Source organism: Lissotriton helveticus, chromosome 6 (genome assembly GCF_964261635.1).
Source record: "Lissotriton helveticus chromosome 6, aLisHel1.1, whole genome shotgun sequence".
NCBI classification, from domain to species: Eukaryota; Metazoa; Chordata; class Amphibia; order Caudata; family Salamandridae; genus Lissotriton; species Lissotriton helveticus.
This window is the reverse complement of record NC_136067.1, coordinates 1428414665-1428440803: the sequence shown is the minus strand read 5'-3', so window position 1 is coordinate 1428440803 and position 26139 is coordinate 1428414665. Positions and strand designations below refer to the sequence as shown.

General features: G+C 45.2%; 1 protein-coding gene across 1 annotated transcript in view; it reads left to right on the top strand.

Moving 5' to 3' along the window:
* Nucleotides 1-26139, top strand: part of MOXD1 (monooxygenase DBH like 1) — a 778557-nt gene that overhangs the window by 668584 nt on the left and 83834 nt on the right. The gene's annotated exons all lie outside the window — the stretch shown is intronic.

Sequence of the window (26139 nt, the reverse complement as noted above, 5' to 3'; positions counted from 1 at the left end):
CGCTGCGTCTCCTTACTCTGTGCCCAGGAGGCATTCCATGTGCCCTGCGGTGGGTTTGCCCACAAAACACCCATGGATTTTGACACTGCCCTAGATTTACAAAATGATGTAGACCTGGGAAAGCGCCAAATCTGTACGCCTCCCTAGGTGAGGCGTAACGAGGAGGAATATGTTTATTTCTCTTTCTTATTTCCTCTTTCATTGTGTGCCACATTCTGCAGGACATATAAAAAGAGGAAAACGTCTCTCAGGATTGCTTTTTGCAGGAAGATGTCCCTTTCTACACAAAAACAATGTTGCATGCAAAGGCGGCACCCTTGCACCATGGTACAAGGGTATCTACGTTTGACTTAGGTTGCCGAAACGGCACCAGTGCAGGGATAAAGGACAGTAATGCACCGTTTTGTATAAATATGGTGCATTCATGGCCTTTTACTGTGGTGTAGTGCAGCGCAGCACAGTGCCTTGCTTTGTTGCCCTATGCTAAAATCCTATTAATGAGGACCTGAACTCATTTAACACGATATGTCTCCAAGTTAGGGAATTCTTTTCGACAGCACAGCTCAGAGTCAGAAACAGGCAAACCCTACTGTATCCTCGATGTACTTTCTAAAAATCAGGCTCTAACTTAGAGAAATTCTGGGTTTAATGAATTAACTTTACACACTGCAGGTGAATTAAAACAAGGGCTCAGCTTGGATATGGTGTAGGAATAACAGGAACGAAGATGGTTAGTCAGATTCTATGATAGTGGAAAATAAGGGAGGAGAGGCAGAGAATAGCATTGAAGGTTGTGCAAGATCATGTTGCTAATGAATCCTAAAATGGAATGCCAGGTATGTCTGTCTTTATAATTGCACTAATAATAATCATTTATAGAACACAATTAGAACTAAGGGGCCGATTATGATGGCGGTTTTCCCATATCCTCCGGGCCAGCGGAAACCACCGCCGGCCCGGAGGATGCGGGAAAACCGCTGCGGACTGAAAAAGACCCCCCGCCAGATTAGGATGGCTGGGGGATCGTTTTTCAGTTCGCAGCTTTTCCGCCGCGGTCGCCTTCCGACCGCGGAGGAAAAGCTATAACATGGCTCGCGGTGTCTATCAGACACCGCCAGCCATATCATGATGGAGTAGAATGTATGCTTTTCCATGGCGGCATTTCCGCCGTGGAAAAGCATACGGACCTTCACTTCGTGGGCCTGTTGCGGGCCCCCTGGGTGAAGGGGGCGTGGGGGGTGCACATGGGGGGTACCTATGGTACCCCCTGCATTTGCGTGAACAAAGCAGCAGGCACCGCGCGGTGCCTGCCGCTTTGTGCACGCAAATGCGGTGCATGCATTTTTAACATTGCGGCGGGTGCAGCTTGAAGCTGCAACCGCCGCAATGTTAAAAATACAGGATGTGACCGCCAGGGTGGCGGTCACATCCTAATTTGCACGGAGGGACCGCCGCTGCCCCTGCGGACGGTCCCTCCTACTCTATGGTGGCGGACGGACTCAGGTCCGTCCGCCATCATAATCGGCCCCTTAATTGGTACTTTAAAATAACCTACTAGCAAACTCATAATAATGTGAGGCTGAGTTAAATACTATGCAATGTTTAAGATTTTGCGTTGCAGCTTGTATGTAGCCGTTTGAAGTGGAGGCATAACTCACTGAGACATAGTACCGGGATTACAATTTATGGCCTGTAAGTAGCTTAAGAAATTCTGTAACAAACACGTGACCTACATATTACATTATCCAACTGACCTTCCTCCTTGATGAATCAAACTGGTCATCAGAGATTACAAATAGACCGCTCCAGCAAATGTGTTAAATCCCAGAGGTGTCCTCCTACATTTTTACGATGAAAAAGCTGGATACACATAGATCTGTACAAGAAGAGCCAGGTAAGAGTTGGGAGGTGGGCCAGATGTATGGCTGCTGTTATGGGCATCTGTATATAAGGTTACAGTAGCAGACAGCACTGTGCAGAAGATGGTAGGTGGCACTGAGCACACAATTCAGCAAGGGGTGGGTGTGTCACGTGGTATCATGCCCAATTGAGTGTGGTGTGGCAGATGGTGGAGTTCTACTATTGAAAATAATTCAACTACCACCTGACCCTCAATAGCGGTTGCACACTTACCTTCCCTAAGTTACATTTCTCTAACTCTGTCCTTCCTCTGGTCATGCGAGTGCTAAAGACACTATCCATGAATGTTCGTTGTCAAATTCTCCTCAAAACACTAGTTGTGGCTAATTGGCTAGATTGGATGTTCAAGCCTTTGGAGTGGAAGTCCCACACACAGGCAGCATACGGAATAAGCCACAGGGGTGGCTTTCCAAATGTGTGCCATGTTTTTCCCTACCCAATTTGCAGCGAGTGGAATCACATTTATTATTTTCTGTCCTAGCCCGAGCCTTGGGAGTTGCCTTACTCATCCAAATTACAGTTAATACAGCTTTTATGTGAGCAATTAAATAGTACAGAGATCTTTAAAATCAGGTATATTTCTAATGTCTTTAATTCAGTTTGTAAATAACCAATATTGCTTAGGCATAATTCATTGACTCTGCTCCTCATGAGGCAGCTCAGTTTTGCTTCTGCACACATTCTCAATTTCTGCGAACCTTCTTTCCATTTCTAACACTGGCCCTTTACATTTGCATCCTTGTTTCATAGGTAAATCTATGGTAGTAATATTCCAGAACAGGGTTTAAGAATCGGAGGTAAAGAGAATACAAGTTACAGCCTAATCAACTATCATAAATTAGAACCAAAAAAACTTTGATTTGATAAATACTTTGAACCATGTGTGCTGTAAGTTTATAGCATACATCTTGCTCTGCTAAATGACTCAGTAGGTATTTTAGCGAAAAGCAGGAAATATTTATTACAGTGTGATATGCTTGCAGCCTACAAAAAGACATTTAGGGCCTGATTTGGATGTCGGCCAGAAAGCCTCCGACCTTTTCGACCGACATCTAAGATTAAACTCCGACCGCTGTATTACAGAGATGGTGGTTGGACTTTAAACTGGCTGGGTAATCCGACTGTGTTCCGACAGGCTCAGGGAGTTCACGGGTCAGTCGAAGGGTCTCATAATCCCTAACGAACAATGGGGCATATTATCAAGAATGGGCGTTGCATTATCGCCGCTTTTATCGGCAGGAAACTGCCGATAAAGCGGCGATAATGGGCTTGATAATATGCTCTATGAATTACAATCGAAGCCCATGTTAGATGTCTTTACATCTAACATGGGCTTCGATTGGAATTTATAGAGCATTTTATCAAGCCCATTATCGCTGCTTTATCGGCAGTTTCCTGCCGATAAAAGCGGCGATAATGCAACACCCATTCTTGATAATATGCCCCAACGTTTCCTTCGTTGGGATTATGATGGCACTTTCGAACAGCAGTTCCATGTTGGCCTTCCTGACATGGAACTGCTGTTGAAAAGAGCCTTTGCCCCCCTCCCGGCCCTCCGGCTGTGGCCCTGGGAGGCAGCTTTGGTGCCTCCCTTCACATTCCTGCACTGTGTGGCACACACCATGAGGTGCCTGCCACACAGTGCAGGAATGTGCAAAAACGTAAATCTTTCAATGCGAACTTGGGCTGCTGGTGCTTTCGGCCTGCCGCACAAGCTCCCATTGAAAAATTGAAGTTTGTAACCGCACTTATGGTCGGGTGGTTCCCTAACCGAAACGATGCCCGCCCGACATCATAATGTGGTCCTTAGTCGGGACTGTGGTTGGAACTGGCGATATTGTGCAGCATGAGAGCGAGCCTGCAGGGGTTGTGTTTTTTTCTTTGTCGTCACTCAAATTGTTAACACAGTCCTGCAGAAAGTCGGTACACATTTAGAATAACCTGAGTTTGGACCAAAGAAACTTTGCACTGATGCAACCGAAAAGCAAGACAAATCCAATGTGTAACACTTTCTCACAGTTTGTACCATGATAAAATTCAGTCACACTTTTTATTGTTTACATCATAAAAAGTTGGTTCTGTGTTTGAGATATAATCATTCTTAGGACTCAAAATAGAGCAACATCATGTTGTTTGGCTTTTTACGGAGGTTTCTTCTTCAACTACAAGTTGACACAGTTAAAAGTAGCATTTTTTGCACAGGGTTTTAAAATATGTTCTTCCATTTTTGCCCTGGTTCAAAATGCTTCCTGTTATATCGACTGGTTGCAAATTCAGGGGCATATTATCAAGAAAAGGCATTAGAAAACTGCCGCTAAAGCGGCGATAATGGACTTGATAATACGCCCGTGTGAATTCCCATAGAAGCCCATGTTCTGGTGTGAACATGGGCTTCTATGGGAATTTTCTATGGCATATTATCAAGCCCATTATAGCCGCTTTAGCAGCAGTTTTCTGTCGCTAAAGCGGCAATAATGCTAACGTCGTGCTTGATAATATGTCCCTCAGTTTGATGCACAGTACACTAGCAGCAAAATAATGCCGAATTTTTCAGAGGATCATTTTCTGTTGTGGCACATGAAACAATAAAGTTAAGCCTGTAATACATGGAATGAGAGATGGGAAATCACAGAATCTCATCATAGGCTTCTGTATAAATTGTTTGTCCACTAGTCTAGTTTGGTGAAATTCACGATTTTTACTGTTCAAAATTTAGCAAAAAAATCAAAGTTTTGTTCACCATCAGCCACATGTTTTTTTTTCATGTGTGTAGTATGGTCCTTTCCATGCCAAACCTAAAGGACCGGAGAAGGGAACCTATATTTTCGCAATACAGTTCTGTGATGGAAAATGTGTGTATATTTTTTCTCTGCAAATTTGCATAACTTTTCTATGCACAATGGCATTGCAAAGTCAAAGAACACTAGCCATTTTCTGCATAGTATTTCTTAATTATTTAATTTTTATGAAGAAAAAAGCATTTATATAGCACAAATTGACACTAGTACACAAATGTTGACAATTTTCTACCTTAACACACTAATCTGTTAAAAGATCAAAATTCCCACTATATTTTCCAGGGATTGCCACTGTAAGATTCAGACTGGTACCAAACGTAGTCTTGGCAAAAATGTTCAAACCAGCCCCTACTTCCTTCTGCTCTCCTTCGATTCATTCTAATTCTCTGTTTCTGTCTTGCTCTTTCTCCTTCACTCACTCCCTCTCTCTTTCCTTATGCTCGCCTTATACCTGCTGCCATAAAGATGGAGGTAGGCATCCGTTTAGTTTAAAAAACCAGTCTCCGATGTTTCCAGCCCTTTGAAATGGGTAAAATTGCCATTCAGGCCCTGACAAGTAGTACTGCATTGCTGGAGTACACTCAGGCAGTGCGAACCTATGCTACAAAATGGGCCTCCATTAATCCATACATACTAGCATGGATGTCAATTCACCAAAATACCAGGGGTATTGAAACCCAAATTCTGGAACAGGAGAGGCACGGGAGGGAGAAGTAAGAAGGGGCAGGCACGCCAACAGTTGGGCCATGCTCAACAGCAGTACCAAAAGATGCGGCTGGAAGAGGCTAAGTGTGCATGGCTAGCCTCTCAGAGCAGGCTCTATCAATGGGGGGATACGTCTGGGAAATTATCACACTCTTTGTGTCAGAACGATCTGATGCCAGTTCAGCTTTTCCCGATTTGTGACAATCATGCCACGATGTTCACCAAACCAAGTGCGGTGGCCAATAGCTTTGCAGGCTTTTATCGGGCCCTGTACGCAAATAGGGACATCTTGACTGACGCACAGGTCTCAAATGTTTTCCGATGATCTACGCCTGAATACTTTGTCAGCTGCGGCTAGGGTGTCTCTAGAGGCCTCCTTTCTAGTCGATGTACTGTCTACAGTAGTGTCAGAGCTGCATCCGGGAAAAGCCACAGGCCCAAATGGGTTTCCCAGCAAATTCTTTTAGAGCATATATGCCGCTGCTGGGCAGTCATTACCTGGACCTGGGTCATTACCTGGAAACGCACATGCCCTTGGACTGGCGACAAGCTGAGATAGTGGTGTTTCCTAAGCTAGGTGCCCCCCAGAGCTTCATTCCTCATATCATCCGATCTCCCTCTTATATACAGAGGCCAAGCTGTTGGCAAACGCCCTAGCCAATAGATTGTTGCTCACATGGCTGACCTGGTACATCCGGGTCAGGCCGGCATTATGCCCCATCGCGCTATGCATCACAACATATTTCGGGCTCAAAACGCAATAGCAACCGTGCATCGACTGGGATGTCAAGCAGCCTTACTCATAGCAGATATAGATAAGGCATTTGGCATCGTTAGTTGGACATACATATTTGCACTTCTGTGGCGACATAATATGGGCCCTCGCTTTCTTTCATACATTCACTTGCTATGCACAGACCTCATGGATTCTGTGTGTGTGTGGCAGACTCATTCTCCTCCCCCTTCTCATCAGATGCCCCCATCCCCTCTTTATTTGCTTTGACCATGGAGCCATTGGCTGCATGGGTCAAAATTGATGCCTTAGTCTCAGACCGTATTGTGCTGTATGTCGATGATGTCCTGTTCTTCCTCACAGACCTGCGCACATCAGTCCTCAGGATCATACAAATGATGCAGATGTTTGGGGAGAAAATTGCAAAAAACACAGTTGATGGACAGAATGTAGAACAATGTCATACATTCACCCCAGTACAAGGATCTGGGCCTAAATCCATCGTTTTTTTGCACTCCACACCACCCTTGGTTAGACACTGGCTATATGCAAATCAGCTCTGACCCTGTGCCTCATGGGAACTGTCCAGTCCGAACTACCAAGCCATGTCTTTCCCAGACCGGAATCAAGCATCCAAGGACCGGTTTCTGGCTATCAGCCTTCATTCAGCCTGGATAGCTTGACTCCAGTGGTGTGGAGAGCCTGGGACTCACGTCTGAGCATACCCAGCCCACTCGGGGTGAAAATTGCAAAAAACACAGTTGATGGACAGAATGTAGAACAATGTCATACATTCACCCCAGTACACAGATCTGGGCCTAAATCCATCGTTTTTTTGCACTCCACACCACCCTGGGTTAGACACTGGCTATATGCAAATCAGCTCTGACCCTGTGCCTCATGGGAACAGTCCAGTCCGAACTATCAAGCCATGTCTTTCCCAGACCGGAATCAAGCATCCAAGGACCGGTTTCTGGCTATCAAACTTCATCAGCCTGGATAGCTTGACTCCAGTGGTGTGGAGAGTCTGGGACTCATGTCTGAGCATACCCAGCCCACTCGGGGTGAAAATTGCAAAAAACACAGTTGATGGACAGAATGTAGAACAATGTCATACATTTACCCCAGTACACAGATCTGGGCCTAAATCCATCGTTTTGTTGCACTCCACACCACCCTGGGTTAGACACTGGCTATATGCAAATCAACTCTGACCCTGTGCCTCATGGGAACAGTCTAGTCCAAACTACCGAGCCATGTCTTTCCCAGACCGGAATCAAGCATCCAAGGACCGGTTTCTGGCTATCAGCCTTCATTCAGCCTGGATAGCTTGACTCCAGTGGTGTGGAGAGCCTGGGACTCACGTCTGAGCATACCCAGCCCACTCGGGGTGAAAATTGCAAAAAACAGAGTTGATGGACAGAATGTAGAACAATGTCATACATTCACCCCAGTACAAGGATCTGGGCCTAAATCCATCGTTTGGGGAAACATCAGCGATTATACATGAACATCTGCAAGTCATTATTATGGACGCTTCGGGGGTCGCCGGTCGATAGCACGGGTCTGGCGGACTTGTTCGTAGCAGTGGATGGTCTGCAGTACCGGGGTGTCTTTTGTTCAGTCAGTCGATTTCCTGGGATCACAATCTGACTGCTCTGATAGAATGTGTGAGTACTGAGGTCAGATCATGGTCTCATTTGCCCATGTCCCTCTATAGCCACTCCGTCATCTTCAAGATGGTATACCTTCCCCGCCTCCTTTATCAATTGCAGAATCACCCATATCCGATTTCTCCTTTGTGGTTTCGGCAAATCAGTGAGATACTGGGTCAGTGTGGAGCCTCCCAGGTGGCTCTACGAACATACTTTCAATCTTCATACTGTGGAGGCATTGCAACAGCAGACGTTTAGTTTTGCCATGCAGCCTCACACCTACAGGTGCTTAACGAATCGTGTTAAAGCCCCAGAGATGGCCCTGCATATGAAGTTGAATGGTGCATGATGGGAGATCTGTTCCTTCACGAGTATCTATATAGTAGATCAGATGTGAGATCCCTCAACATGGCAGCAAGAGTGTTGATCTTGGTATGGTTGCAATCTTTTATCAGGAATGATTGGTGGGGTCGCCTTACGTGGGTGATTTTGTGGCAGAACAGACTAACTCCCCAAATGGCGGGTCTGCGGGCTTTCAGGGATAGGATTACATTTCAATTTCGTCTTTAGGAGACATGATACGCAGCCTTATCCCTAAATCTTTCCAGGAACTTCAATCCAAATTCTCTATGCCCTGCAGCCAATACCTACAATTCCATCACACCTTAATCCCATATATCAACAGTCTGTCAGCCCTTCCAGATTTTAGCCTGTTCGAGGGTAAACTCCTAATGGGAGACCTTGTTGACCATCAAGTAACAAAAATCTACCAATCTCTGATCACAGATAGGGTTATCACATTGGATGCCCTTCCGGCCACGTGGCAGAGGAATATGGAGCAAATTGATGATGATGATTGGACGGTGGCATAGGAGTCCCTGTGACGGGCTGCAATATCCTCTTGCCTGCAACTGATTCAATTTAAATATTTATATGGTGCCTACTTCACCCAACGTAAGCTTTGGAGAATGGGTCTTGTTAATTCCCCCGTTTGTCTGCGGTGTGGTGACGGGGATGACACCTTCTTACATACAGGGCCAGATGTAGGTGGTCCAATACCGGTCGGTAACGGCCGAAATTACTGAATTGCGGCCGTTACCGACCGGTATTGGGGTTTTGAGATGTAGGTGGCATTTTTTAAGGATTCAGTATTTTACCGAATCGGTAATTTAAGGATTCGGTAAAATACCGAATTCTTAATATACCGATTCGGTAAATTACCGAATCCAGGATGTAGGAAGCACTCAAGTTAGTGCATTCCTCAGTTTAGGATTCGTTATTTACCACCAACTAGAAGTTGGTGGTAAATAATGAAAACCTTTGAAAAAGCATTTTTTTTTGCTTTTCCAACAGTGCCATGTTGCAGACATACATGCCCTTAGGGCATGTATGTCTGCAACATGTGCACCCATGCACAATTGAGGGGTGCAACAGGGTGTCAAAGTGAAGAAGTTTAGAAGAAGGGTATGGTTTTGTATATGGGCCTAGAGGTACCTGTATTTCAAGCGAGGGGATGCCACAGAAACATCCCAAAATCTGTCAGCGGAGGACAGACTTCTGTGGCTTGACTCTTGAGCCTATTACTCTGTGGTCATGCATATAGAGTCTGAAATTAAACAATGTGGCCTGGACATATATGCTGCTTCATAACTCAAGAATACAGCAGACTATGGGCTGTGGGTTGGGTAGGCATGGGGTGCACTGGAGGGTTAAAGTGCACATAGTTAAGTCGTTGATTTGTATTTTTCTTCCTTACATTGCATTACTGTTTGGTCAAAGCATAAGAAACAATGCCATGTCAATGATTAAGAGACGCATTGTATATGAGTCCGGTCCCTCTGAGTTATACTGTAGCAGCAAATCTAATAAAATGTGCTTTGTAAAAATAAAAAGACTGGGGTAGAGGAAGTGACATCACTCGCCCTTTGACCTTCAATATTACTCACACAGACGAGCTTACATAGACATACTCAGTCACACTCATCTGCAAGTTCTCACACAACATACATGTCAAATAATTTTTCTTTTTCTTACCTCAACTGCCAGGGAAATCATACTCCAGCTAATTGTATTCCAATTTCATTACACTCATAGTGAAGAATCCTTCATTATTCACTGTTAGTGTAATAAAAAATTGAGAAAAAACAAAGGAAATAGAGCCCCAACCAAAAACTAAAAGGTTGAGCTACCAGTGTGTTCCTCGCACTGATTTTCCCACCTTTGATGCCAGGGGTAACAGAAGCAGTGCCAGGGGTCGCAAGGGGCAAGACAGGGGTCGCAGCTGTGACCTCTGGAGACCCCTAAATGATGTCCATGAAAGTTTATAGACTCAAATCATGCTAACCAAACCCAATTTTTGAAGCCAAATATCACTTTATTTTAGCTGTTTTCTTTAGCTGTTTACTGCCTGAAATTGCCTCTGCCTCAAAAGAAGTCAAAGGGTAAATAAATTCCCTGATTTTCTTTTCAAAATGTCCAACTTTCCTGTCCAAATGCAGAGTTAATCTGAATTGAAGCCCTTGGAGGGAGTCAGTGATTCGTAGAGGCATGTGTGTTAAATGGAGCTCAAATGCCATGCCCCATGCCTCGATTTTTAGTAACCCATTAGGTGTACAATGATAACTGGTGGGATAGCTCAGTGAGTTACACCCTTGTAATTGATGTTGGCATGAGGATATTAAATTCTGGGGCACATTTTTGTAAATAGTGACGCCGGGCGGTACACGGTGTTGCATTCTGCAGCATAGATAAAAAGAGGAAAATGCCTCTATGGATTGTACCTTCCTGCACAAAAACAACCATGCCTTTGGTGTGGCAGATGGTGGAGTTCTACTATTGAAAATAATTCAACTACCACCTGACCCTCAATAGCAGTTGCACACTTACCTTTCCTAAGTTACATTTCTCAAACTCTGTCCTTCCTCTGGTCATGGGAGTGCTAAAGGAACTATCAATGAATGTTCGTTGCCAAATTCTCCTCAAAACACTAGTAGTGGCTAATTGGCTAGGTAGGATGTTCATACCTTTGGAGTGGAAGTGCCACATACAGGTGGCATACTGAATGAGCCACGGGGGGGGGGCTTTCCAAATGTGTGCCATGTTTTTCCCAACCCAATTTGCATCGGGTGGAATCACATTTATTATTTTCTGTCCTAGCCCGGGCCTTGGGAGTTGCCTTAGTCACTCAAATTAACAGATAATACAGCTTGTATGTGAGCAATTAAGTAGTACAGAGAGCTTTACAATCAGGTATATTTCCAACTTCTTTAGTTCAGTTTGTAAAAAAACATTATTGCTTAGGCATAATGTATTGACTCTGCTCCTCATGACGCAGCCCAGTTTTGCTTCTGCGCTAAATTCTCAATTTGTGGGAACCTTCTTTCCATTTGCAACACTGGCCCTTTACATTTGCATCCTTGTTTCATAGGTAAATCTATGGTAGTAATATTCCAGAACAGGTTTTAAGAATCGGAGGTAAAAAAAATTCACGTTACAGCCTAATCAACAATCATAAATTATAACCAAAAACACGCTTGATTTGATAAATACTTTGAACCATGTGTGCTGTAAGTTTATAGCATACATCTTGCTCTGCTAAATGACTCAGTAGGTATTTTAGCAAAAAGCAGGACATATTTATTCAGTGTGATAAGCTTGCAGCCTACAAAAAGACATTTAGGGCCTGATTTGGATGTCGGCCAGAAAGCCTCCGACCTTTACGACCGACATCTAAGATTAAACTCCGACCGCTGTATTACAGAGATGGTGGTTGGACTTTAAACTGGTTGGGTAATCCGACTGGGTTCCGACAGGCTTAGGGAGTTCACGGGTCAGTCGAAGGGTCTCATAATCCCTAACGAACAACGTTTCCTTCGTTGCGATTATGACGGCACTTTCGAACAGCAGTTCCATGTTGGCCTTTCCGACATGGAACTGCTGTTGAAAAGAGCCTTTGCCCCCCTCCCGGCCCTCCGGTTGTGGCCCTGGGAGGCAGCTTTGGTGCCTCCCTTCACATTCCTGCACTGTGTGGCAGGCACCATGAGGTGCCTGCCACACATTGTAGTAATGTGCAAAAACGTAAATCTTTCAATGCGAACTTGCACTGCTGGTGCTTTCCGCCTGCCGCACAAGCTCCCATTGAAAAATTGAAGTTTGTGACCGCACTTATGGAAAGGTGGTTCCCTAACCTAAACGATGCCCGCCTGACATCATAATGTGGTCCTTAGTTGGGACTGTGGTTGGAACTGGCGATATTGTGCAGCATGAGAGCGAGCCTGCAGGGGTTGTGTTTTTTTCTTAGTGGTCACTCAAATTTTTAAAACAGTTCTGCAGAAAGGGGGTACACATTTACAATAACCAGAGTTTGGGCCAAAGAAACTTTGTACTGATGCAACCGAAAAGCAAGACAAATCCAATGTGGAACACTTTCTCTACCTTGTACAAGGAAACAGAGCAAACAGTTTGTACCATGATAAAATTCAGTCACACTTTTTATTGTTTACATCAAAAAGCAATGGGGCTTCATGGATCGCCAAGAGGGAAAAATTTTGAAGAAAATTTTGAAGGTCCCAATTGCAACACCAGTACAGGTTCTAAGGCTAGAATTTGGAATAACAAGTGCTTATGCCACGGCTGTGGCCAACATAATTAGATGGGCCTACAATCTTCTCCATGCAAAGGAGGGAACACTTAGATTCCTGTTACAAAAAGAAACCTTTGGCACAGAAGCAGTTAAGCAAACTTTTTTGGTGAATATGTCTGCGGCGTTCCGAATGGCTGAAATTACTACAGATATCCTACTGACTTGGTCCGTATCGCAATTAAAACTTTTTCTTAAATGTTTTACTCCTAGGTTGAGTTATGATTTGGACTATGCACATAGCTATAAACTAAAAACATTTAAATCTTTCACTGCACTTATAGAGTATAAACATATTCAGCCTTATATTTCGTTTTCTCTTACTCATAGTGCAAGGAGGGTGATTTTGATGTTACGAACAGGGATCTTACCTGTTCAATCCTATAAATCAAAATGGACAGCTGGGGAACTCTCCTATTTTTGCTCATTATGTCAAGGGGGCGAGCAGACTGTGGAGCACTTACTATTTGTCTGCCCCAACTCTAAAGTAGTAGCAGCTCGTGCTCAATATATTGTTCCGATATACAGAACCTGCAGGTTAACTAAGGAAAAAGAATTATTAACAGTGGGCATAATGCCTCCGAATGAATTTGTATGTTATAATTTTTACAAATTTTTTAAATCTATGTTGTTTTTATATTAATCTGTGATATAAAAATTTTCTGTTAAATTTTCTTGTTTTATATGTTATATTTGTGGTCCTCGGTCGAGTACCTACACAAATAAAATCACTTTTGACTTTGACTTTGACTTTTTTGACATAAAAAGTTGGTTCTGTGTTTGAGATATAATCATTCTTAGGACTAAAAATAGAGCAACATCATGTTGTTTGGCTTTTTACGGAGGTTTCTTCCTTAACTACTTGTTGACACAGTTAAAAGTAGCATTTCTTGCACAGGGTTTTAAAATATGTTCTTCAATTTTTGCCATGGTTCAAAATGCTCCTGTTATATCGACTGGTTGCAAATTCAGGGGCATATTATCAAGAAACGGCAGTAACATTATCGCCGCTTTAGCGGCAGAGAACTGCCGCTAAAGCGGCGATAATGGGCTTGATAATACGCCCTTGTGAATTCCCATAGAAGCCCATGTTCTGGTGTGAACATGGGCTTCTATGGGAATTTTCTATGGCGTATTATCAAGCCCATTATAGCCGCTTTAGCAGCAGTTTTCTGCCGCTAAAGCGGCAATAATGTTAACGCCGTGCTTGATAATATGCCCCCTAGTTTGATGCACAGTACACTAGCAGCAAAATAAAGCCGAATTTTTCAGAGGATCATTTTCGATTGTGGCACATGAAACAAGAAAGTTAAGTCTGTAATACATGGAATGAGAGATGGGAAATCACAGAATCTCATCATAGGCTTCTGTATAAATTGTTTGTCCACTAGTCTAGTTTGGTGAAATTCACGATTTTCACTGTTCAAAATTTAGCAAAAAATCAGAGTTTTCTTCACCATCAGCCACATATTTTTTTTCATGTGTGTAGTATGGTCCTTTCCATGTCAAACCTAGAGAACTGGAGAAGGGTACCTGTATTTTCGCAATACAGTTCTGTGATGGAAAATGTGTGTATATTTTTTCCCTGCAAATTTGCATAGCTTTTCTATGCACAATGGCATTGCAAAGCCAAAGAACACTAGCCATTTTCTGCATGGTATTTCTTAATTAATCAATTTTTATGAGGAAAAAAGGATATATATAGCACAAATTGACACTAGTACACAAATGTTGACAGTTTTCAACTTTACACACCACTCTGTTAAAAGATCAAAATACCCACTATATTTTCCTGTGATTGCCACTGTAAGATTCAGACTGGTACCAAAAGTAGTCTCGGCAAAAATGTTCAAACCAGCCCCTACTTCCTTCTGCTCTCCTTCAATTCATTCTAATTCTCTGTTTCTGTCTTGCTCTTTCTCCTTCACTCACTCCCTCTCTCTTTCCTTATGCTCGCATTATACCTGCTGCCATAAAGATGGAGGTAGGCATCCGTTTAGTTTAAAAAACCAGTCTCCGATGTTTCCAGCCCTTTGAAATGGGTAAAATTGCCATTCAGGCCCTGACAAGTAGTACTGCATTGCTGGAGTACACTCAGGCAGTGCGAACCTATGCTACAAAATGGGCCTCCATTAATCCATACATACCAGCATGGATGTCAATTCACCAAAATGCCAGGGGTATTGAAACCCAAATTCTGGAACAGGAGAGGCACGGGAGGGAGGAGTAAGAGGGACAGGCACGCCAACAGTTGGGCCACGCTCAACAGCAGTACCAAAAGATGCGGCTGGAAGAGGCTAAGTGTGCATGGCTAGTCTCTCAGAGCAGGCTCTATCAATGGGGGGAAACGTATGGGAAATTATCACACTCTTTGTGTCAGAACGATCTGATGCCAGTTCAGGTTTTCCCGATTTGTGACAATCATGCCACGATGTTTACCAAACCAAGTGCGGTGGCCAATAGCTTTGCAGGCTTTTATCTGGTCCTGTACGCAAATAGGGACATCTTGATTGACACACAGGTCTCAAATTTTTTCAGATGATCTACCCATGAAGACTTTGTCAGCTTCGGCTAGGGTGTATTTAGAGGTCCCTTTCTAGTCGAAGTACTGTCTACAGTAGTGTCAGGTCTGCCCCCGGGAAAAGCCACAGGCCCGAATGGGTTTCCCAGCAAATTCTTTTACAGCATATATGCCGCTGCTGGGCAGTCATTACCTGGACATGAGTCATTACCTGGAAACGCACATGCCCTCGGACTGGCGACATGCTGAGATAGTGGTGTTTCCTAAACTAGGTGCCCCCCAGAGCTTCATTCCTCATATCATCCGATCTCCCTCTTATATACAGAGGCCAAGCTGTTGGCAAACGCCCTAGCCAATAGATTGTTGCTCACATGGCTGCCCTGGTACATCCGGGTCAGGTCGGAATTATGCTCCATTGCGCTATTCATCACAACATCTTTCGGGCTCAAAACGCAATAGCAACCGTGGATCACCTGGGATGTCAAGCAGCCTTACTCATAGCAGATATAGATAAGGCATTTGACACCGTTAGTTGGACATACATATTTTCACTTCTGTGGCGACATAATATGGGCCCTCGCTTTCTTTCATACATTCACTTGCTATGCACAGACCTCATGGATTCTGTGTGTGTGTGACAGACTCAGTCTCCTCTCCCTTCCCATCAGATGCCCCAATCCCCTCTTTATTTGGTTTGACCATGGAACCATTGGCTGCATGGGTTAAAATTGATGCCTTAGTCTCTGACCGCATTGTGCTGTATGTCGATGATGTCCTATTCTTCCTCACAGACCCGCGCACATCAGTCCTCAGGATCATACGAATAATGCAGGTGTTTGGGGAAACATCGGGATTATATATAAACATCTGCAAGTCACTATTATGGACGCTTCGGGGGTCGCCGGTCGACTGCACGGGTCCGGTGGACTTGTCCGTAGCAGTGGATGGTCTGCAGTACCGGGGTGTCTTTTGTGCAGTCAGTCGATTTCCTGGGATCGCAACCTGACTGCTCTGACAGAATGTGTGAGTACTGAGGTCAGATCATGGTCTCAGTTGCCCTTGTCCCTCTATAGCCACTCTGTCATCTTCAAGATGGTATACCTTTCCCGTCTCCTTTATCAACTGCAGAATCACCCCTATCCGATTTCTCCTTTGTGGTTTCGGCATATCAGTGAGATACTGGGTCAGTGTAGAGCCTCCCAGGTGGCTCTACGAACATACTTTCAATCTACATACTGTGGAGGCATTGCAACAGCAGACGTTTAGTTTTGCCATGCAGCCTTACACCTACAGGTGCTTAACGAATGGTGGTAAAGCCCCAGAGATGGCCCTGCATATGAAGTTGAATGCTGCATGATGGGAGATCTATCCCTTTACGGGTATCTATATAGTAGATCAGATGTGAGATCCCTCCACATGGCAGCAAGAGTGTTGATCCTGGTATGGTTGCAATATTTTCTCAGGAATGGTTGGTGGGGTCGCCTTACATGGGTGATTTTGTGGCAGAGCAGACTAACTCCCCAAATGGCGGGTCTGCGGGCTTTCAGGGATAGGATTACATTGCAATTTCTTCTTTAGGAGACATGATACACAGCCTTATCCCTAAATCTTTCCAGGAACTTTCCATTCTCTATGCCCTGCAGCCAATACCTACAATTCCATCACACCTTAATCCCATATATCAACAGTCTGTCAGCCCTTCCAGATTTTAGCCTGTTAGCGGTTAAACTCCTAATGGGAGACCTTGGTGACCATCAAGTAACAAAAATCTACCAATCTCTGATCACAAATAGGGTTATCACATTGGATGCCCTTCCGGCGGCGTGGCAGAGGAATATGGAGCAAATTGATGACGATGATTGGACGGTGGCATAGGAGTCCCTGTGAAGGGCCGCAATATCCTCTTGCCTGCAACTGATTCAATTTAAATAATTACATTGTGTCTACTTTACCCAACGTAAGCTGTGGAGAATGGGTCTTCTTAATTCCCCGTTTGTCTGCGGTGTGGTGACGGGGATGACACCTTCTTACATACCGTGTGGGCCTGTAGAACTCTTGTTCAGTTCTGGAGGGGGATTGTGGCATGCCTGGCCGAGGTTCTGGCTTGGGATTTCCCATGTCCCCAAAACTACAATTATTACATAGCATTTAGAGGGATAGGTGGCAACAGATACAAAGGTCACTAGCTACTTCTCGGTCTTACCCTTGCTAAGCGAGACATCACAAAACTTTTGAAGGCCGATACTCAACCCTTGCTGGGAGTTTAGAAGAAGGGTATGGATTTCTATATGGGCCTAGAGGTACCTGTATTTCAAGCAAGGGGATGCCACAGAAACATTCCAAAATCTGGCAGTGGAGGGCAGACTTTTGTGGCTTGACTCTTGAGCCTATTAACCTGTGGTCATGGATATAGAGTCTGAAATTCAAGAATGTGGCCTGGACATATATGCTGCTTCATAACTCAAGTATACGGCGGACTGTGGGCTGTGGGCTGGGTAGGCATGGGGGGCACTGGAGGTTTAAAGCGCACATAGTTAAGTCATTGATTTGTATTGTTCTTCCTTTCATTGCATTACTGCTTGGTCAAAGCATAGGAAACAATGTCATGTCAATGATTAAGAGACGCATTGTATATGAGTCCGGTCCCCATGAGTTATACTGTAGCAGCAAATCTAATAAAATGTGCTTTGAAAAAATAAAAAGACTGGGGTAGAGGAAGTGACATCACTCGCCCTTTGACCTTCAATATTATTCACACAGACTTGCTTACCCAGACATACTCAGTCACACTCATCTGCAAGCTCTCCCGCAATATACATTTCAAATAATTTTTCTTTTTCTTACCTCAACTGCCAGGGAAGATGATACTCCAGCTAATTGTACTCCAATTTTCATTACACTAATAGTGAAGAATGCTTCATTATTCACTGTAACTGTAATAAAAAATTGAGAAATACAAAGGAAATAGAGCCCCAACCAAAAACTAAAAGGTTAAGCTACCAGTGTGTTCCTCGCACTGATTTTCCCACCTTTGATGCCAGGGGTAAGATAAGCAGTGCCAGGGGTCGCAAGGGGCAAGCCAGGGGTCACAGCTGTGACCCCTGGAGATCCCTAAATGACGTCCATGAAAGTCTATAGACCCAAACCATGCTAAGCACACCCAATTTTTTAAGCCAAATATCACTTCATTTCAGCTGTTTTCTTTAGCTGTTTGCTGCCTGAAATTGCCTCTGCCTCAAAAGAAGTCAAAGGGTAAATAAATTCCCTGATTTTCTTTTCAAAATCTCCTACTTTCCTGTCCAAATGCAGAGTTAATCTGAATTGAAGCCCTTGGAGGGAGTCAGTGATTCGTAGAGACATGTGTGTTAAATGGAGCACAAATGCCATGCCCCATGCCTCGTTTTTTAGTAACCCATTAGGTGTACAATGATAACTGGTGGGATAGCTCAGTGAGTTACACCCTTGTAATTGATGTTGGCATGAGGATATTAAATTCTGGGGCACATTTTTGTAAATAGTGACGCAGGGCGGTACACAGTGTTGCATTCTGCAGCATAGATAAAAAGAGGAAAATGCCTCTATGGATTGTACCTTCCTGCACAAAAACAACCATGCCTTTGGTGTGGCAGATGGTGGAGTTCTACTATTGAAAATAATTCAACTACCACCTGACCCTCAATAGCAGTTGCACACTTACCTTTCCTAAGTTACATTTCTCAAACTCTGTCCTTCCTCTGGTCATGGGAGTGCTAAAGGAACTATCAATGAATGTTCGTTGCCAAATTCTCCTCAAAACACTAGTAGTGGCTAATTGGCTAGGTAGGATGTTCATACCTTTGGAGTGGAAGTGCCACATACAGGTGGCATACTGAATGAGCCACGGGGGGGGGGGGGCTTTCAAAATGTGTGCCATGTTTTTCCCAACCCAATTTGCATCGGGTGGAATCACATTTATTATTTTCTGTCCTAGCCCGGGCCTTGGGAGTTGCCTTAGTCACTCAAATTAACAGATAATACAGCTTGTATGTGAGCAATTAAGTAGTACAGAGAGCTTTACAATCAAGTATATTTCCAACTTCTTTAGTTCAGTTTGTAAAAAAACATTATTGCTTAGGCATAATGTATTGACTCTGCTCCTCATGACGCAGCCCAGTTTTGCTTCTGCGCTAAATTCTCAATTTGTGGGAACCTTCTTTCCATTTGCAACACTGGCCCTTTACATTTGCATCCTTGTTTCATAGGTAAATCAATGGTAGTAATATTCCAGAACAGGTTTTAAGAATCGGAGGTAAAGAAAATTCACGTTACAGCCTAATCAACAATCATAAATTATAACCAAAAACACGCTTGATTTGATAAATACTTTGAACCATGTGTGCTGTAAGTTTATAGCATACATCTTGCTCTGCTAAATGACTCAGTAGGTATTTTAGCGAAAAGCAGAACATATTTATTCAGTGTGATAAGCTTGCAGCCTACAAAAAGACATTTAGGGCCTGATTTGGATGTCGGCCAGAAAGCCTCCGACCTTTACGACCGACATCTAAGATTAAACTCCGACCGCTGTATTACAGAGATGGTGGTTGGACTTTAAACTGGTTGGGTAATCCGACTGGGTTCCGACAGGCTCAGGGAGTTCACGGGTCAGTCGAAGGGTCTCATAATCCCTAACGAACAACGTTTCCTTCGTTGCGATTATGACGGCACTTTCGAACAGCAGTTCCATGTTGGCCTTTCCGACATGGAACTGCTGTTGAAAAGAGCCTTTGCCCCCCTCCCGGCCCTCCGGTTGTGGCCCTGGGAGGCAGCTTTGGTGCCTCCCTTCACATTCCTGCACTGTGTGGCAGGCACCATGAGGTGCCTGCCACACATTGTAGTAATGTGCAAAAACGTAAATCTTTCAATGCGAACTTGCACTGCTGGTGCTTTCCGCCTGCCGCACAAGCTCCCATTGAGAAATTGAAGTTTGTGACCGCACTTATGGAAAGGTGGTTCCCTAACCAAAACGATGCCCGCCTGACATCATAATGTGGTCCTTAGTTGGGACTGTGGTTGGAACTGGCGATATTGTGCAGCATGAGAGCGAGCCTGCAGGGGTTGTGTTCTTTTCTTTGTGGTCACTCAAATTTTTAAAACAGTTCTGCAGAAAGGGGGTACACATTTACAATAACCAGAGTTTGGGCCAAAGAAACTTTGTACTGATGCAACCGAAAAGCAAGACAAATCCAATGTGGAACACTTTCTCTACTTTGTACAAGGAAACAGAGCAAACAGTTTGTACCATGATAAAATTCAGTCACACTTTTTATTGTTTACATCATAAAAAGTTGGTTCTGTGTTTGAGATATAATCATTCTTAGGACTAAAAATAGAGCAACATCATGTTGTTTGGCTTTTTACGGAGGTTTCTTCCTTAACTACTTGTTGACACAGTTAAAAGTAGCATTTCTTGCACAGGGTTTTAAAATATGTTCTTCAATTTTTGCCATGGTTCAAAATGCTCCTGTTATATCGACTGGTTGCAAATTCAGGGGCATATTATCAAGAAACGGCATTAACATTATCGCCGCTTTAGCGGCAGAGAACTGCCGCTAAAGCGGCGATAATGGGCTTGATAATACGCCCTTGTGAATTCCCATAGAAGCCCATGTTCTGGTGTGAACATGGGCTTCTATGGGAATTTTCTATGGCGTATTATCAAGCCCATTATAGCCGCTTTAGCAGCAGTTTTCTGCCGCTAAAGCGGCAATAATGTTAACGCCGTGCTTGATAATATGCCCCCTAGTTTGATGCACAGTACACTAGCAGCAAAATAAAGCCGAATTTTTCAGAGGATCATTTTCGATTGTGGCACATGAAACAAGAAAGTTAAGTCTGTAATACATGGAATGAGAGATGGGAAATCACAGAATCTCATCATAGGCTTCTGTATAAATTGTTTGTCCACTAGTCTAGTATGGTGAAATTCACGATTTTCACTGTTCAAAATTTAGCAAAAAATCAGAGTTTTGTTCACCATCAGCCACATATTTTTTTTCATGTGTGTAGTATGGTCCTTTCCATGCCAAACCTAGAGAACTGGAGAAGGGTACCTGTATTTTCGCAATACAGTTCTGTGATGGAAAATGTGTGTATATTTTTTCCCTGCAAATTTGCATAGCTTTTCTATGCACAATGGCATTGCAAAGCCAAAGAACACTAGCCATTTTCTGCATGGTATTTCTTAATTAATCAATTTTCATGAGGAAAAAAGGATATATATAGCACAAATTGACACTAGTACACAAATGTTGACAGTTTTCAACTTTACACACCACTCTGTTAAAAGATCAAAATACCCACTATATTTTCCTGTGATTGCCACTGTAAGATTCAGACTGGTACCAAAAGTAGTCTCGGCAAAAATGTTCAAACCAGCCCCTACTTCCTTCTGCTCTCCTTCAATTCATTCTAATTCTCTGTTTCTGTCTTGCTCTTTCTCCTTCACTCACTCCCTCTCTCTTTCCTTATGCTCGCATTATACCTGCTGCCATAAAGATGGAGGTAATTGCAAAAAACAACAAGTGATGGACTGAATGTGGATCAATGTCACACACTCCCCCAGTCAAAAGATCTGGGCCCAAATCCATCATTTTTTTGCACTCCACACCACCCTGGGTCAGATAATGGCTTTATGCAAATCAGCTCTGACCCTGTTGCCCCATGGGAACAGTCCAGTCCGAACTACAACAGCCATATCTTTCCCAGACCGGAATCAAGCATCCGAGGACCGGACCGGTTTCGAGGTAACACCTCTCTTCAGCCCGGCTAGCTTGACTCCAAGTGGTGTGGAGTGCCTGGGACCCACGTCTGGGCATCCCCAGCGCACTTAGGGCGGCAATTGCAAAAAACAACAAGTGATGGACTGAATGTGGATCAATGTCACACACTCCCCCAGTCAAAAGATCTGGGCCCAAATCCATCATTTTTTTGCACTCCACACCACCCTGGGTCAGATAATGGCTTTATGCAAATCAGCTCTGACCCTGTTGCCCCATGGGAACAGTCCAGTCCGAACTACAACAGCCATATCTTTCCCAGACCGGAATCAAGCATCCGAGGACCGGACCGGTTTCGAGGTAACACCTCTCTTCAGCCGGGCTAGCTTGACTCCAAGTGGTGTGGAGTGCCTGGGACCCACGTCTGGGCATCCCCAGCGCACTTAGGGCGGCAATTGCAAAAAACAACAAGTGATGGACTGAATGTGGATCATTGTCACACACTACCCCAGTCAAAAGATCTGGGCCCAAATCCATCATTTTTTTGCACTCCACACCACCCTGGGTCAGATAATGGCTTTATGCAAATCAGCTCTGACCCTGTTGCCCCATGGGAACAGTCCAGTCCGAACTACAACAGCCATATCTTTCCCAGACCGGAATCAAGCATCCGAGGACCGGACCGGTTTCGAGGTAACACCTCTCTTCAGCCCGGCTAGCTTGACTCCAAGTGGTGTGGAGTGCCTGGGACCCACGTCTGGGCATCCCTAAGTGCGCACTTAGGGCGGCAATTGCAAAAAACAACAAGTGATGGACTGAATGTGGATCAATGTCACACACTCCCCCAGTCAAAAGATCTGGGCCCAAATCCATCATTTTTTTGCACTCCACACCACCCTGGGTCAGATAATGGCTTTATGCAAATCAGCTCTGACCCTGTTGCCCCATGGGAACAGTCCAGTCCGAACTACAACAGCCATATCTTTCCCAGACCGGAATCAAGCATCCGAGGACCGGACCGGTTTCGAGGTAACACCTCTCTTCAGCCCGGCTAGCTTGACTCCAAGTGGTGTGGAGTGCCTGGGACCCACGTCTGGGCATCCCCAGCGCACTTAGGGCGGCAATTGCAAAAAACAACAAGTGATGGACTGAATGTGGATCGATGTCACACACTCCCCCAGTCAAAAGATCTGGGCCCAAATCCATCATTTTTTTGCACTCCACACCACCCTGGGTCAGATAATGGCTTTATGCAAATCAGCTCTGACCCTGTTGCCCCATGGGAACAGTCCAGTCCGAACTACAACAGCCATATCTTTCCCAGACCGGAATCAAGCATCCGAGGACCGGACCGGTTTCGAGGTAACACCTCTCTTCAGCCCGGCTAGCTTGACTCCAAGTGGTGTGGAGTGCCTGGGACCCACGTCTGGGCATCCCCAGCGCACTTAGGGCGGCAATTGCAAAAAACAACAAGTGATGGACTGAATGTGGATCAATGTCACACACTCCCCCAGTCAAAAGATCTGGGCCCAAATCCATCATTTTTTTGCACTCCACACCACCCTGGGTCAGATAATGGCTTTATGCAAATCAGCTCTGACCCTGTTGCCCCATGGGAACAGTCCAGTCCGAACTACAACAGCCATATCTTTCCCAGACCGGAATCAAGCATCCGAGGACCGGACCGGTTTCGAGGTAACACCTCTCTTCAGCCCGGCTAGCTTGACTCCAAGTGGTGTGGAGTGCCTGGGACCCACGTCTGGGCATCCCCAGCGCACTTAGGGCGGCAATTGCAAAAAACAACAAGTGATGGACTGAATGTGGATCAATGTCACACACTCCCCCAGTCAAAAGATCTGGGCCCAAATCCATCATTTTTTTGCACTCCACACCACCCTGGGTCAGATAATGGCTTTATGCAAATCAGCTCTGACCCTGTTGCCCCATGGGAACAGTCCAGTCCGAACTACAACAGCCATATCTTTCCCAGACCGGAATCAAGCATCCGAGGACCGGACCGGTTTCGAGGTAACACCTCTCTTCAGCCCGGCTAGCTTGACTCCAAGTGGTGTGGAGTGCCTGGGACCCACGTCTGGGCATCCCCAGCGCACTTAGGGCGGCAATTGCAAAAAACAACAAGTGATGGACTGAATGTGGATCATTGTCACACACTCCCCCAGTCAAAAGATCTGGGCCCAAATCCATCATTTTTTTGCACTCCACACCACCCTGGGTCAGATAATGGCTTTATGCAAATCAGCTCTGACCCTGTTGCCCCATGGGAACAGTCCAGTCCGAACTACAACAGCCATATCTTTCCCAGACCGGAATCAAGCATCCGAGGACCGGACCGGTTTCGAGGTAACACCTCTCTTCAGCCCGGCTAGCTTGACTCCAAGTGGTGTGGAGTGCCTGGGACCCACGTCTGGGCATCCCCAGCGCACTTAGGGCGGCAATTGCAAAGAACAACAAGTGATGGACTGAATGTGGATCAATGTCACACACTCCCCCAGTCAAAAGATCTGGGCCCAAATCCATCATTTTTTTGCACTCCACACCACCCTGGGTCAGATAATGGCTTTATGCAAATCAGCTCTGACCCTGTTGCCCCATGGGAACAGTCCAGTCCGAACTACAACAGCCATATCTTTCCCAGACCGGAATCAAGCATCCGAGGACCGGACCGGTTTCGAGGTAACACCTCTCTTCAGCCCGGCTAGCTTGACTCCAAGTGGTGTGGAGTGCCTGGGACCCACGTCTGGGCATCCCCAGCGCACTTAGGGCGGCAATTGCAGTGACATTGATCCACATTCAGTCCATCACTTGTTGTTTTTTGCAATTGCCGCCCTAAGTGCGCTGGGGATGCCCAGACGTGGGTCCCAGGCACTCCACACCACTTGGAGTCAAGCTAGCCGGGCTGAAGAGAGGTGTTACCTCGAAACCGGTCCGGTCCTCGGATGCTTGATTCCGGTCTGGGAAAGATATGGCTGTTGTAGTTCGGACTGGACTGTTCCCATGGGGCAACAGGGTCAGAGCTGATTTGCATAAAGCCATTATCTGACCCAGGGTGGTGTGGAGTGCAAAAAAACGATGGATTTGGGCCCAGATCTTTTGACTGGGGGAGTGTGTGACATTGATCCACATTCAGTCCATCACTTGTTGTTTTTTGCAATTGCCGCCCTAAGTGCGCTGGGGATGCCCAGACGTGGGTCCCAGGCACTCCACACCACTTGGAGTCAAGCTAGCCGGGCTGAAGAGAGGTGTTACCTCGAAACCGGTCCGGTCCTCGGATGCTTGATTCCGGTCTGGGAAAGATATGGCTGTTGTAGTTCGGACTGGACTGTTCCCATGGGGCAACAGGGTCAGAGCTGATTTGCATAAAGCCATTATCTGACCCAGGGTGGTGTGGAGTGCAAAAAAACGATGGATTTGGGCCCAGATCTTTTGACTGGGGGAGTGTGTGACATTGATCCACATTCAGTCCATCACTTGTTGTTTTTTGCAATTGCCGCCCTAAGTGCGCTGGGGATGCCCAGACGTGGGTCCCAGGCACTCCACACCACTTGGAGTCAAGCTAGCCGGGCTGAAGAGAGGTGTTACCTCGAAACCGGTCCGGTCCTCGGATGCTTGATTCCGGTCTGGGAAAGATATGGCTGTTGTAGTTCGGACTGGACTGTTCCCATGGGGCAACAGGGTCAGAGCTGATTTGCATAAAGCCATTATCTGACCCAGGGTGGTGTGGAGTGCAAAAAAACGATGGATTTGGGCCCAGATCTTTTGACTGGGGGAGTGTGTGACATTGATCCACATTCAGTCCATCACTTGTTGTTTTTTGCAATTGCCGCCCTAAGTGCGCTGGGGATGCCCAGACGTGGGTCCCAGGCACTCCACACCACTTGGAGTCAAGCTAGCCGGGCTGAAGAGAGGTGTTACCTCGAAACCGGTCCGGTCCTCGGATGCTTGATTCCGGTCTGGGAAAGATATGGCTGTTGTAGTTCGGACTGGACTGTTCCCATGGGGCAACAGGGTCAGAGCTGATTTGCATAAAGCCATTATCTGACCCAGGGTGGTGTGGAGTGCAAAAAAACGATGGATTTGGGCCCAGATCTTTTGACTGGGGGAGTGTGTGACATTGATCCACATTCAGTCCATCACTTGTTGTTTTTTATAAAGATGGAGGTAGGCATCCGTTTAGTTTAAAAAACCAGTCTCCGATGTTTCCAGCCCTTTGAAATGGGTAAAATTGCCATTCAGGCCCTGACAAGTAGTACTGCATTGCTGGAGTACACTCAGGCAGTGCGAACCTATGCTACAAAATGGGCCTCCATTAATCCATACATACCAGCATGGATGTCAATTCACCAAAATGCCAGGGGTATTGAAACCCAAATTCTGGAACAGGAGAGGCAC